Source organism: Hevea brasiliensis, chromosome 5 (genome assembly GCF_030052815.1).
Source record: "Hevea brasiliensis isolate MT/VB/25A 57/8 chromosome 5, ASM3005281v1, whole genome shotgun sequence".
NCBI classification, from domain to species: domain Eukaryota; kingdom Viridiplantae; phylum Streptophyta; class Magnoliopsida; order Malpighiales; family Euphorbiaceae; genus Hevea; species Hevea brasiliensis.
This window is the reverse complement of record NC_079497.1, coordinates 108159061-108175873: the sequence shown is the minus strand read 5'-3', so window position 1 is coordinate 108175873 and position 16813 is coordinate 108159061.

The window sequence follows — 16813 nt, the reverse complement described above, 5'->3', positions numbered from 1 at the left end:
CCTTACGTAAAAATTCGTCCTCGAATTTTACACAAGGCGTAATAAAGCACATGATTATACATTGAATGATAAGGGTACTTGCTACACATGTCCTGTTCTAACTCCTGTGTGCACTCTTCCACCGATCGACTCTCCACAAAACCTTAACCATAGGGATCTGCTTTGATCTCAACTGTCTCACTTGGTAGTCCACTATGGCTACAGTCGCTCCTCAAATGTCAAGTTCTCTTTAGCTCTATCACATCCTATCATAAAGACATGAGAAGGATCGGAATGTATTTCTGAGCATGGAGATGTGAAACACGGATGAACGTGAGAGAGGTTGGGTGGTAGCTCCAACCGTAGGCAATCGCTCCAACTCTATCAAGAACCTCAAAAGGTCCAATATACCGAGGTGCCAACTTGCCCTTCTTTCCAAATCTCATGACTCCTTCATTGGAGAAACCTTCAGAATACATAGTCGCCATCGCAAACTCCACATCCTCCGTCTGGGTCCGCATAACTTTTCTCGCCATCGAAAGTCAAGCTGCTCTCGATTAAAGGAACTATCTATAAAGTGTACTGCACTAGGTTTAAATCATGCACCTACGCTTCACCCAATAATTTCCAACACAGAGGAGACATACACTTTCTTACAAATAGTGCCTCATAGGCTGCCATTTCTATGATGGAGTTATAACTTTTGTAGTAGGCAAACTCCACCAAAGCTAGCTTATCATCCCAATGACCTCCAAAATCCAAAACACTCATGCGAAGCATGTCTTCCAGTGTTTATATTGTCATTTCGGACTGTCCGTCTGTCTGAGGGTGGAAAGCCGTACTAAAGTTCAATCAGGTGCCAAGTGCCTCCTGTAACTTTCTCCAAAACCGAGAAGTGAATCGGGCCATCTGTCAGATATTATGGAAGCCGGAACTCCATGCAATCTGACTATTTCTCGAATGTAGAGCTGGGCATACTGTGCCACAGAGTATGTAGTTTTTACAGGTAAGAAGTGAGCTGATTTGGTCAAGCGGTCTACAATTACCCATATCGAATCATATCCTCACGTGGTACGAGGCAACCCAGTCACAAAATCCATAGTGATCATTTCCCACTTCCATTCTGGGATAGGGAGCTCTTGCAGCTTCCCTGACGGTCTCTGGTGTTCAAACTTCACCTTCTGACAAGTCAAGCACTTGGACACAAAATCTGCTATGTCTCTCTTCATGTCATTCCACCAGTAGCTATCTTTCACGTCATGGTACATTTTGGTGGAACCTGGGTGGACATTGTACAGTGTGTAGTGTGCCTCTCGCATGATTTCATTCCTGAGGTTGTCCACATCGGGCACACATATCCTAGAACCTTGCACTAGGGCACCATCATTGGCAAATCCGAACTCACCACCTTCACCTTCAGTACTCTTTCTATAATCTTCATCAATTGTTGGTCTCTGGCCGGGAAACTCTAACTCTGTCTCAAGTCTAGCCTCACCGAAAAGTGAGCCAACGTATCCTCATCCGAAAGATCTAGGATTAAACCTTGATCTATCAACTCATGTACCTCTGAATCAACGATCTCTTCTCTGCTGAAATGTGCGCCAAACCGCTGTAAAATTTTCTCGCTAAAGCATCTGCTACTACATTGGCCTTCCTGTGGTGGTACCGATGATGCAATCATAGTCTTTCGTAAGCTCCATCCATCTCCTCTGTCTCAAGTTTAAATCCTCTGTTGGAAGATGTACTTTAAACTCTTGTGGTCGGTGTATATCTCGCACACTTCACCATACAGTAGTGTCTCCAGATTTTAAGTGCAAAGACTACACCGCCATTTCCAAATCATGGGTGGATAGTTCGCTCATGCCTCTTCACCGCCTTGAAGCATAAGCCACTACTTTTCCATTCCGCATCAAAACACACCCTAGGCCAACTCTAGAGGCATCACAAGACACGTGTATCCTTCACCGCTCATAGGTAGTGTTAACACGAGGGTGGTTAGACACTCCTTATCCTCATCATTATAACCGACTCTATCGAGCTCTCTTCCCGTCCTTTGCATCTTATCCACTTCCTTTTCCTATTTTTGGTATTGTTGGTATCATTTCAACTCTTTGTACTTATTCCTTAATTTTAGTCCTATCTCATCCTTACACCTTTTCCTTCAAAGATGTCTATCCCATCATCAACTTTAACTTTCTTTTTATTTCTTAGTCTTATCTTGAATACTAGTTTCATTACTTCAAGAATTCTAACCCTATGATTTACTCCTACCAAAGACATTCTTCACCTTATGTAACACTTATAATTACCCATAGAAATTTTTTTTTTCTTGTATCCCCTTTTTCCAACTTAACTATCGAACATTATCATTCCCTATCACCCTTAGTAGGAAATTGCTTATCCCGGATGAATATGAGCCCCATAAACTATAAGTTCCATCCGAACTAACACTACTGTAGGGAAATATGTGTCATGCCTTAATTCCAAACAAGATACTTCACGTGTTCATTCTCCTTAATATAATCATATATACCGCCCATAGCTTTCTAAACTTCAACCTCAAATTACCCATCAAGAACAATTTCATCTATTGAATCTCAACCATAAATAGTACTTCCTCCAACTCATAGTTTAAAACAGTTGCAAGCCTTAGTAGCTAACTCAATTTAACTCCTGTCATTACTCTGTCATTCTTTCATACTTAATACTAGGTATGCACTTACTGTCATTCTCATATCAGGAAATTATGTATGAATTTGTGCCTACTAAACTCTCAATAACTAGGTCTCCTTGACTCAGTTTTTTGTTCCTTATATAACCTTCTAGAACCAAAAGCACAAGCTAAACTTGAAAAGAAAGAAAATATCCTCTTATATTCAACTACACCCGATTGTCATATTATAACATTTCACCTAAGTTTCTTGGTCTTTATCTCTAAATTTCATCATCTCCTAGCACAATTATGCTCTACCTATAAGTTATCATCTGCATAAACCCTTTACTGCATAATTTTCCTTCTTGACATAATATTTTATAATTTATTAACTTTACTTATACTCGACCTATGATTCATATCTATCATCGTTTTTATTGTGCCCTTAACTTTTGTTGATTCCTGAAAGATTTCTCTCACTAATAAATTCTTCCAACACTAATTCCACCCTTATCTAGGGTCATTAATTTGATCCCTTAGACTGACTTTTATTCAACTTATCGCTTACTAACTTCTCTTTCTCTACCTATTTAGGTAGTCCGCAATACCATCGCACACCTTCTAACATTTACTCATTATTATTGTATTCCATACCTCCATCACTTTTCTCACTAATGTGATCCCATTTTGGGTTTTCCATCCTTGTCATTCTCCTTGCCAAGAATAACACTTAGCCTATCCTATATCTTAACTTTGTTTCTTTTATTATGCGCTCTTTAGGTTGTCCTTTCATTTATTTCCTTTGTCTTACCCAAAATAGAACTTGACTATTCTATCCTGGTTCCATTCTTCTTCCTAACATAATAGCCGCATTTGTTAACTATATCTTCAGAGTCTCTATCGCGTTATCATATGTCTGTGCTACTTGATTTGGTCCTTTGACCACTCTAGCTAGTACTTCCACTAGCATTTAGATTATATTGCATCCGCAATCAATTGCCCAAACTTTCATTCTGCACTTTCTTTATCCATTGGCCTTCGTGATTTATCTTCGCTAATTTATTACTCTTAACACTATTATAATTAGATTATACTATTGTTTTGAATAATTTGAAATTAGAAAGGAACTCAAAGAAATTACATCATACTTTTATTGTATGATCTCTATTCTTATCCTTTAACTTACATAATACCCTTTAATACCTCGAGAACCGATTCTCAGTAGAATTTTATTTATTATTATTTTTATTATTATTATTATTATTTTCCATGTTTACTCAATTCCAAAACTTAAGATTTCGCACCCAAACCCGTCATCCAATTCAAAGGATTTACATCCATCGTGATCCGATTATATATGATTCCTATAATGGAACTTGTATCCTCTCCAGATACCCGAGCCAACTACTCTCTACCACACTCTACATCCCATCCGGGACACTATTCCATAAGTCATCATTATCGCAGAATAACCTTCGATCCATTCTCAAAAGATAGGACTATATCCTAACTTGTCGCAACAAAGGTACTACATCTACCACCTTGCCGTAACCATGTCAAGTTAATGACTCTTTTATCATATCATAGCTCTATAAATCATCAATTCATAGTTTCGTCCTTCTCTAGGTAGTAGAGTTGTACTTTATTCCATACTGATACACACAATGTATACAATTCTCACTCTATAAGTGTCACCTTTACTTTGCAACTAGTCCAAACCTCAGTCCGATGGCAACTCTTGATGAAACTCTAGCTCATGTCAGTAATCGAGTCACCGACTCTAGTTATCACCCAACCGTGACCTTTCAATATTCTAACTCTAAACTCTTAGCCAGAGTTCCCAACTCCTCTGCAAATATAGAACTCGCTCGCATAACTGTACCAAAATGAAGCCATCTCAAACACCCTCATTATGGAGCACCACGGGATGCACGCACTCTACACAATAATCTCATGTTTGATCAGAATCTGCAGCTGACAGAGCAGACATCGAGAATATTGTATAGTTACTACGATACGTCCTGACAGACTAGGTCTCCTAATTTCTTATCTCTCCTGAATCTTCTATTATCACAAACTTATTCTGACTGGGTCATCTACTGATGACTGCCAGTAGTGGTATCCTCATCCTTATCTAGGCAAATCAGATTTTTTTAAGACTCACTTTTATGTACTCGTGTCTTACAGAAATGGGCAAACCATTTAAACCAATACTGACAAAAATATAACATTTCTAGGAGTAAGTATCCTCATGATACATCTAACATTTCTAAAAACACTATTTCACATTACAGATTACTCCACCAACAACAATACACAAACTGAGGAAATATTATATTACCAGACTTATAACGAAGAATCTAGAAACAAAGAATTACAGAAAAGACGAAATGTAATCCTATACTCCGCATGTGAGTCCGAGTAGACTCTTCACATCTCTTAGATAATTTTTATCTATGAATCTGGAGCCTAAGCTCTGATACCACATTTGTCACGACCCAACCTATGGGCCGGACCGACACTAGGACCTGGGCCAGCCTAAAGCCCCCGAGGCCCGTAGTAAGCCTAACTGTTCATTTACCCAATGCTGAGGCCCATTTGGGCCCAATTTCAAGAAAACAAACGGACAGAGTCCGGCCATAAAATGGACTTACCAACGGGGAGTTTTTGACTCACCCGACCTGTAAACACAATAAACAATCCATTGGGGAGCTCAGCTCACCCTCCACATACTCATCAACATAATAATAAATGGGAGCTCAGCTCCCTCATCCAATCCATCAAAACAGACTTAAAATATTAAGTTTACAGGTCCAACATGATAATAATATTACAGACTAAATTCAAATAATTACTGCTAACACATGCGGAAATTCTAGGAGTAAATAAAATTACACAAATATCGATAAACAACCTGCGAAGTATAAAAGCAGGTTAACCCAGAATAAAATATCCTCCTCGCTCAGTAAAAATTTTTGAACAGAGTGAGCGTCGACTCAGAGAGTAAAATATCAATTTTAACCATAATCTCTATAACTATCTAAAACTAATGCACCCTGTAGAGTGAAATGCAACATCCACATCATTTTCACATCATAACATCAAAAAGGAAATTTGGAGCACTCACACACGCTGTAGTATCAATCATAACATATGGGAGCTGATCCCCTATACAGCTCTCTTAAATCCAACCCGTGCCGAATTACTCAAGCTCGGACTTCCACTTAATAACCAAATCGAGGGTCCCAATTACTCAAGCCGTGACTACCCCTCAAGGATCGGGTCCCCAATTACTCAAGCCGTGGATCGCCTGGCCCTATCCATAGTCCACACCACATCACACGCACGCCAACGCACGCACACTGCTCCAAATTACCACAACAACATTCATGGCACATTAACAGTTATAAATGCAACATAATTCGTGCCTAGAGTTTAACTACATAAATATATGCATATAAGTGATGCATGGGCATGCTGAACATATAATAATATCGAAATTACAATTAAAATTAATATTTTACTCACAAACTTGACGACAAATTACTGTGGCGGGCGGAGGAAGAAGGTCATCGGCTCACCGACAATTACATTATATCTATTTAATAAATTTGACTCAATACAAACAAAGAAAAAGATCAAGTACGTCCTAAGTCGTGCGAAAATCCGGCAGAGTCTCCCCTGTACCTAGGACCTACCCAACCTGCAAAAGGGCTAAAAAACGCACTTCTATATTCACAATCCATATATCAACAGTTCAATCATATCACATCGCCCCTCCTGGGCCCATCCAATCAATCACCCATCACAATACGCAAAATTTCAATTTAGTCCTTATTATTGATCATTTTTGCAAAAAGCGCTCAAATAAGCTCTAAAAATTATAAAACTCTGACACGACGTCCTTAGAAATATTACTAAGCTATTGCAAAAAGAATCGTAATTTTCTAAGCTACCACGAATATTTTATGGATTTTCAATCCTATTTAAGCACTAGAAAATTACGAAAAAGAAAGGTTCGGGTTTACCTTTGCCGATTCCGACTTCGGGAACGCGCCGATGCCCGACAATGGTGGGGTAGCCAAAACCTCGATCCAATTCGAGACTTTTCCGTAGCCGGTCTGTTCGCCGTAAATTCACAGATCCGGACAACTGTCGAATTTCCGCGAATTGAGGATACCTACACGAAGCCCAATAATAATATATAAAAAATCAGGGGTGTTACAGGGGGTCCCAGCGAAGAACTCAAGCCGTGACTACCCCCCGAAGGATCGGGTCCCAGCGAAGATCTCAAGCCGTGACTACCCGTCCTATCCATAGTCCACACCACATCACACGCACGCTAACGCACGCACACTGCTCCAAATTACCACAGCAACATACATGGCACTTTCACAGTTATGAATGCAACATAAATCGTGCCTAAAGTTTATCTACATAGATATATGCATATAAGTGATGCATGGGCATGCTTGAACATATAATAATAGTGAAATTACAATTAAAATTAATATTTTACTCACAGACTTGACAACAGTTACTGTGGCGGCTGGGCGGAGGAAGAAGGCTGTCCCGGCTCACCTGACAATCATATTACAATTATTTAATACAAACGACTCAATACAAATCATAAAAAGACCAAATACGTCCTAAGTTGTGCCGAAAATCCGGCAGAGTCTTCCCTATACCTAGGACCTACCCAACCTGCAAAATGGCTCAAAACACACTTCTATATTCACAATCCATATATCCACAACTCAATCACATCACACAGCCCCTCCTGGGCCCATCAAATCAGTCATCCATCACAATATGTAAAATTTCAATTTAGTCCTTATAATTGATCATTTTTGCAAAAAATACCCAAACAAGCTCTAAAAATTCTAAAACTTTGCCCCGCGGTCCTTAGCAATATTACTAGGCTATTGCAAAAAGAATCATAATTTTCTGAGCTACCACTAATATTTTATGGATTTTTAATCCTATTTAAGCACTAGAAAATTATGAAAAAACAAGGTTCGGGTTTACCTTTGCCGATTCCGACTTCGGGAACGCACCGGGGACATTTGACAATGGGGGGGTAGCCAAAGCCTCGGTCCAATTCGGAGACTTTTCCAGTAACGGGTCTGTCTGGCCGGAAATTCATAGACCTGGGCAACTGTCGAATTTCCACGAATTGAAGATACCTACACGAAGCCCACGACACGAGGGTTAGTACATAAATTTTTCAGAATTTTCTAAGCTCATTTAATGCTCAAAAAGACACTGCGAAGTTCCGTGGGACCCACTGAAAAACGGTGTCGGAAAAATTCAAAATTTATGTCGCCGCGAAGGTCTCGACGAGTGGAGCACTCTGGTACTCTCGGTTTTCTAGTGGGATTCATGGTTTGCGAGAAATCTAGCCTGAAAGTCAAAATGGGCTAAAATTTCCCGGGCAAAAATTGGACAAACCGCTCGATGGATTTCGGTGTTCTTGGTATCTATGGAAAGCTCTCGACGAGTAGATGAGTTTAGACACAAGACCCGGTTCGATTGGTGGCCGGATCGACCGGATTTTGGCCGGGAAGGTGAACGGTCGAGCGCGCACACGGCCGCTTCGAGCCGTCGTTCAGTCGCGCACGCCGTGGGGAGGGGCGAGAGGCGCGCAAGATGGGCAGGTGGCGGCGAGGCAAGGGGAGGAGGGAGGAGAGAGAAAAGAGAGAGAGAAGGGGAGGAGGTCAGACGCGCGCGGGGAAGGGAAGAAGAAAAAGAAAAGGCCGGTCCGATTCGATCGGTCCGATCCGGTCCGGTTCGATTCGGTCGGTTCGATTCAAGATACAAAATTTTTGAATTTTTACTCTACCTCGGGACCGAAAACGAGGTCCAAAAATTCCGAAAAAATTTCAGAAAACTCAGAAAAAATTCGTAGATTTCAAATATATTTTTAGTTTTGCCACGTGATCTTTAAATTAATTTTTAAAAATCATCAAAGTTTATATTTTCGGAAAATCGAACCCGATTTTTAAAATTCGAAAAATCTCCAAAAAAAATCCTAAAATTTAAATAAAATTAAAATACCAAAAATACTCATAAAATAATAAAATTTAAAAATTTGGGGTGTTACACATGTGAAGGGAACTAGGGGTGAATGAGGGTATTACGATGGGATAAGTTGGTCAGTGCATTATTATCAACTAAATGAGATGAGTTTGGTTAGAATAGATAAACTATGCCAGGGGATCAAAGTAGAAAGGTTGGTAAGGTATTTTTGGAGAGTTCCGGGGCTTGATTATAGAGATGGGTTGAGGCCATTAGATTGTGACAATGATGTTCTAACAATGTGCCAAAATGCAAAATTGGAGGGGGAAGTAAATGTCTATGTAGAGCATTTAGCTAACTGTGGATGGATTAAGAAGAGAATTTAGGAGAGAGACTGAGGAAAAGCTACCAATGAGGAAAGGGGTTGTACTTGAGGAGATAGATGAGGATTTAGGTAATGCAATTCCAAAGAATAATTCATCAGCTCATTATTTAATTGACCAACAGTTTGAGCATGGGGAGGGAAGTGGGATTGCAAAAAGAAATTTAATTGAGTTAGGTTATTATGGAGTCAATGATGCATCTCCACGTGAGGTTGATATAGGAAATAATGGTGCAGATGTAAGGGGTAATGAAGTTGAGTCTGACAGACTGAATGAGGCAAAAGGTGAATATGTAGTTGGCCATGGTATTAGTCAAGGTGAAGAACAGAATGAAACTGAAAATTTTCATGCTCAAGTTGTGGCTAAAGATCAAGTTAATGATGATGTTATTACTGAATATGGTAGGGAGGAACATGTTAGTGATAAGCATTTTGATGTTAGGGAGGAAGAAGAAAATGACACAGTTGATAGAGAAGAAAGGACCCAAGGAGATTTAGTGGATATGGAGTATTATATGGAGGATAGAGATGAGGATGTTCAATAATTTTTGCATAACTTATAAAAAGACATTAATGAAGTACAAGGAGATAGTTGAAGGATGAAAAGGAGGCCTATAGGCAGCCAAGAAAATGTGAGGTCAGGTGGTATGGATGCTTCAATGAGGTTTGAACATAATGAAGCAGATTCTGAATATGCTGATTCTGATGAGTTATTATGTGTCCCATATTCAGATGGAGAGGGAAATGTGAGGTATCTTGAGTTTAATTTTGCAAATGATATGAGAGATCCAACTTTTAAAATTGGGGTGAAGTTTGCCAACAGTCATGAGTTTAAAGAAGCTTGTAAGGCATATGGCATTAAGCATAGATATCAAATTCATTTTCCTACCAATGATAAAAAAAAAAAAAAAGAGTTCAAACTTGTTGTTTTAAGAAATGTGGTTGGAAGATATGGGCTAGTAGGCTGAATCTAAGGGATCCTAGTGATGTTACAATGCAAATTAAAACTGGTCATTTTGAACATTGTTGTGGAAAAGAGTTCTCCAATTTCCATGTAATTGCAAAATGTTTAGCTTCTCATTACCTTGAAACATTCAGTTATGATCCTAATTGGAGTTTAAATGGTATAATTGCTAGGGTAAAGGCAAATTTTAGCTTCACAATTAACCCTGTTAAAGCATGGAGAGCAAGGGAGTTTGCTTTAAAGACAATTAATGGTGATGAGGTTAAGCAATACAGTACGTTACATGATTATAAATTGGAGCTTTTGAGAACTAGCATTGGAAGCACAGTTAAATTTAAAGAAGAAAAGGGCAAATTTGAAGGCATTTATATTTGTTTGGCTGCTCTTAAGGAGGATTTTAAGGATGGTTGCAGAACTCTTATTTGTGTTGATGGATGCTAGTTAAAATGGAATTATGGTGGCCAATTACTAACAGCAGTTGGGATTGATCCTAATGACTGCATTTTCCCTATAGCATATGCAGTGGTACTCATTAAGAATAAAGACAATTTGCAGTGGTTTCTAGAGCAATTAAAAGAAGACTTGCAGATATACAACAGTCAACAATGGGCCTTCATGTCTGATAGACAAAAGGTATTGATTTTTTTAATTAATATATAGGCATATGTGTATGATTCAATCCTTTAATTGTACTTTTTCTATTTTTTAATGGTACTTACATTTATATATATTTCATTTCATTCTTTGAATAGGGGCTGGTAGTAGTAATTAGTGAAATATTTCCAAACTTAGAACATAGATTGTGTGTTAGGCATATGTACACCAATTTTAGAGGTAGTTTTAAGGGTAAATAATTAAAGGATATGTTATTGAATGCAGCTAGATTGACCTACAAGCAGAAATTGGATTATTGGTTAGATAAAATTGAGGAGAAAAACCCTAATGCAAAGGAGTGGTTGAGAGAAAGACCTTGTGAGCACTGGTCTACGGCCTGCTTTACTACTGTCCCTATGTGTGATATGCTTACCTGTAACACCCTCACTGTAACAATTCCGTATATTATACTGTTCCGGTAATCGGTGTTGGTCTGAACAGCTAAAATATCTGGAAAAATATTTAAACTAGAGTGATGAGTCTTAAATAACTCAAATAATAATAAGAAAAATTTAGGAAAATTTTTAGAAATAAAATACAACCAAATTAAATGAGCCGGTGCCCTAGCGATGGGTAACTCAGTGGGAAGTTGCGGTCTTTCCAGCTAGGAGCCCTAAACCTGGGAGAAAATTCATAAAATAATTTTTGGGACTCCAGAGAAGAGTCATTGAGGTTTCGATGGCATTAGAATGCCAAGAAAATGCTTAGGAAAATTTTTAGATCGGTACATACGATTTTGGCTCTTTAAGCCAAACGGAGAGCATTTTGATCATTTCGCCTTCAGAGACGATTTTTAACCAACTTGTCTATTTAAGTAAATAAATTATATAATACAAAATATAAATAGATATTGCTAAAAATTAAATTAAAAATAAGTAGTAAAGAAAAAAAAAGAAAATGAAATAAAAGTGGAATTATGACATCACATGATGACATTAGGGAGCTCTCCACCAATCACAGCTTAACAAAATTGCTTAAGGGATAAAAGTGGATAGCAGCTGCACATCCACATGAGCTAGTTTCTCCAGCAGTTTCTATAAACAAATAAATATATAAAAGAGAAGAAGAGGACAACAGAATCGGGAAAGAGGAGAGGAGGAAAAAGAAAGGAAAAGAAAGAAAGAAAGGAAGAAGAAGAAGAATAGAAGGGAAGAGGGAGTTGGTGCTGATTTTTTTTTTTTCTGAGTTTCTCTAGCAAGAAAGAACACCAACAAGGGGAAAAGAAGAGAGGAATGGAGAAGGAGGTGAACAGTAGCAGAAACAGGGGTTCAGCAGGGGCAGCATGTTTCTTTTCCGTCTAGGTGAGTTTGGCTTAACTTGTACCATTTATTTTTGGATATATTTGAGGTATGTATGTGTACAAGTTATGGTTAAAATTTGGTGATTGTTCAATTGTTGGATTTTGAGAAATATATTGTTGAACACAGGCTGTCTGCAAGTTGAATTCTGAATTTTGGCTACTGATATTTGAGAAAAATAAATAGTTATGGTGCTTATAAAATTATGAAATTTGGTACAAATGATATTTGGGATGTTGAGGCTGTTGTGTTAAAATTTGGTGAATTTTAGACTTGTGATTTATGAGATATAAATTGTTTTGCATGAGCTGTCTGAGTAAGATTGATCTCTACAAAAATTCAGATTTTGAAGGGTTAAATGAATATTTTGATATCTCATGATATAGAGATGATTTGATGCTAAAATTTTTACTGATATTGTATAGGGATGTCATAAATATATGGTTAAAATTTGGGATTTATCTGACAGTTAGATCATTATATATATAAATTTGAATGTACAAGCTGCCAAATTGGGTATTAATGGTTTGTGGATTTGAAATTTATGATAGGAGTTTAGTCTAATTTAAGAGGAAATATTGTTGAATTTTTATTGGATATTTAATTTGGAAAAGTGAAGTTATGATTGATTATGATTATTATGATTCTAGGAGAAATCTTGAAGAATAACAAGCTCAAGTTTGGTTTCAAAAAGGTTAGTGCTAATTTTCTTGCTTTCACTATTTTCTAAGCATGAATCTAAGTTGAGTTAAGTTGAAAATTTGATGAAAATGAATTAAAGATGTATGAACTTGCCCCATGAAATTCTGGCAGCCTTAGGGTACCTTAGGATTTCATCAATTTGATTGTATAATAGTTATGTATGGCTGCCATTGAACATGATTTTGGTGTTTTAATTCATGGATTGTATTTATATGAAGAATTGTAGTTGTTGGAGTTAGGGTTTGGGCACCAAAACTGGGATTTTGTCTATGTATTGATGAAAAGAAGTTGTAATGGTCAATTAGTGACTATTTGGTCATGTTTGAGTAGGAAATTGAGTGAATGGTGCCATGGGAATTGAGGTTAGATGTGCTATCTTGAGTGCCCTGCAGGTCTAGATGTGAGTCCATCATGTTTGAGTAGTTATAAATTGAGTTGTGTAGGTTCAATTGGTGCAAGGCCAAATAGACATGAAATTAGACACATAATGGCATAACTCTGATGAAGGAAACCTATCCAGAAAATAAACTTAGGATACCCTAAAAATTGACCAAATCTGGATAACACACATTCTGCCTGGGCAAAATGACCAAATAAACAGTGTCTATTCATTTGGTCATAACTCAGTGTAGAAAGGTCCAATTGACCTGAAATTTATGTTAATGAAAAGCTTAGACAATTTAGAACAACTTTTATGTCGAACACAAACTCTAATTCTGGACTTAACCAAATGAAATTATTGGCCAAAGTTAAACTACCAAATCCGCGAATGGTATTACGCCTGCAATTCGGTAGATACCAATCCGGCCAACCTTGCTCAAAGTGGCATATCTTGAGTTAGAAAACTCCAAATGGAGTGATTCAAAAAGGAAATCAAATAAGACACATAAAGGAACAACTTTCATGAAGACAATCTTGCTAAGTTCTTACTGTAAAATTGACCAATGGAACAAAAAACCAAGTACTTGAAATCTAAAAATTTTAAATAACCAACCCTAAGTTTTGAAATAGAATTAGCAACCAATGCTAACAACTTTAGAATGCAAAATATGATATGTTGGTGATATTAGAACCAATATACCTATTTTCTATGAAAAAGTCAATATTTTAGTTGACTTATGAAATGAATAGTAGCCATAAAAGTTCAATTTCAAATAATTACATAAATTAAAAGTGTTAAATGCCCTAGTAGGCCTAGTGTGATTGGTTTGGATAGGTTGGCATGCCAATAGGGTTCTGATAGCAGTACTGTGTATGGCTTCATGCCATTCTGTGATATGATAGCCTATGGCTATACTGATTATGATGTTATACTTGGCTTTATGCCTTATTACTTTTATGGCTTATTAGCCATTCTGTCTGCACACCGGAAGACACATTGTGACCGATGGTGTGACGGCCCGAGGTTCCTAATACCTAGTGCTAGTTTACCCGTTTATCCAGTCCGGTCATTTTGTATAGGTTACTTGGGCATTGAAAAGTATAAATGTAATTGAATTGATTATTAAAGGAAATAAGAAAATTAAATATCAAGATAAAGAACAAGAATGATTACAATAAAATGAGGCTCAAAATCATTAAAAAAAACGATTAATAAAATGCTAGAAAAAGTTGAAATGAATTGGACTGATGATTAAAAAAAAGAAGTTATCTATTATTGAATGCACTGGGAACTTTAATTATTATGAAATAATTTAAGATAACCTGGAAGATATTGAATTAAATGATACAAAAAGATTAATAATAGAAATATAATTTAAATAAATGTTACAAATGTACATTTCATAATAATATTAAGTTAAGAATAATGCTATTAGAATATTAGTATATTGTATATTCTTACTGTAACCTTATGAACTAAGCACCTCTAAAGATGACTAAATTAGGGAAAAAAAAAGGGATATTAAATTTTAGAAACCTTATTAAAGTATAATTAGATCTAAATTATTTGAACCATGTTTGTTTCCATTTGTAGTTTGTATATTATTTTCTCATTATATTATTGCACCACTAAGCAGCAATACTTGGCGCGATGGATTTGTTTCCTCGCGCAGGTACTGAAGATAAAGCCCAGCAAATATTAAACAGAGATTTTGGAGTTCTGATCTGCAGAAGTGTCTGAAATATTCAAGGTTGTCACCTCCTCAGCAATGTATGTAGATAGGGCCCATATAGGTCATAATTTGTATAATGTATAAAATGCTTAGTTATAGTTTTGTAATATAAATTATGAAAATGTAATTAATAGGTATGTGATGTAAATTAATAAATTGGTTAATTCATATGTGATTAAACTGTATATCATGTAAATTAATGAAGATTGAAATTTTTCATATATGATTTGAGCATGAATGGGAATGTAGCCAATTGGATATGAATAAAATTGCATAGATTTGAATACGGAATTGAAATATATAGATGATGTATGAAATGATAAGATTTTTATTTTAAAATATTATTGAAATTTTCAAACAGGTGAATTGTGAAACACGTCAAACGTTAATAAAATAGGGGAAACTCAGTTAGCTTCTTTGTCAAAAAATAATTGATATTAAAAGATAATAACTTGAAAATGATTAAAGGAATAAAGTAAGTTAAGGTAGGGTGCTCCGACACCGAATGTAGCACGCCTTGCTCAGCTACACTGTAGTGGAGTGAGGGGTGTTACATTACCAATAACTTGTGTGAATGTTTCAGTAGATATATATTGGATACTAGGGATAAAGTAATCATAACCAAGCTGGAGATGATAAGTACAAAGTTGATGAGTAGTCTTTTTAAGAAAAGGGAGATGATGGAGAAAGTTCCTAGTGCAATTTGTTCTAAAATACAAAAAAAAAATTGAATGAGATGAAAGAGCTTTTTGTTATATTTATCCCATAGTATTCAGGGGGTCCTGAGGTTCAAGTATTTGGGGCAGGGTATCAATTTGTTGTTAATGTGGTTAGAAGAACATGCACGTGTAGGAGGTGGGATTTGAATGGCATTCCATGTGCCCATGCATGTGTTGTGTTTTTTAGTAACAATCAATCCCTTGAGACTTATGTCAATGAATGCTATTCAATAAGGACTTATTTAAGGTATATGGACATGTCATTAATCCTATCAATGGTCGTGAATTATGGCCAAAAACCTCTTTAAACAACATCATCATTCCCAATAGCCCAATTCAGCAAAAGAGAGGTAGAAAGCAAAAAGTTAGGAGGAAAGAGCCTAAAGAATTAGAAAGGGCAGCAGCTGAAGGGAAGCTAAGTAAGAAAGGAAGAGTATCCATGAGTTGCAAGATATGTGGAGTCATAGGTCACAATAAGAGGTTCCATGACACAAATCCCACTGATGCATCTCCTACTAATTCTCATTTTAGTGCAGCTCCATTTAATTAAAAAAAGTAGCAAAGAAAAAAGGGAAAAACTACTGGACCTACCTCAACTAAAGTGAGTGTAACATTTATTTCATGTTCTTCCATGTTTACAAGTAAAGCAATTTCATTATATATATATATATATATATATATATATATATAATTGAAATATATTTTTTTTGTTTGCATTTTTTAGGGCTGTGGAAGTAGTCAACTTTCATCTGCAATTGGAATTACCTCATCATCCCATTTAAACCCTCTATACACAGTCCAATGGATGATGAATGTAAGAGTAAAATTTTACTAATGTATCCTATATAATGCAAATAATTTTTTTAGTATTAATTGCTTTTGTTTACTTGAAACAGGGTTCAACTCAAATACCTCCTAGACCAATAAGACTTATTGAAGAAACTTTACATGAGTCATAAGTTTTTACCTCAAATATATTGGTAATGTTTCAAAATTTTGTTTTATCAATTGCCTTGCAAAGCTTAAATGAGTATACTTACACTCACTATATTGTTTACAGTCATAACAAAGCAATGTCACAAGTTTCAGTAGGCAGTGCACAAATGCATCAAGGATTCAAACCAAGAGGCATGTTATTGCAAAGAGCAAACCCAACACTAGATCAACTGTTGCAGTACAGAAGAACAAGAACAAACCAAACCAGCGAGCAAAGAAGCCTTGGAAATAAATATTTCTGATGACAAAAGTTGTATATTTTGATATTTTGACAATCTATTTACTTTGTATAAATGACTTGGATTGTATTGCTAAGGTTATGTTGATAGCTTAT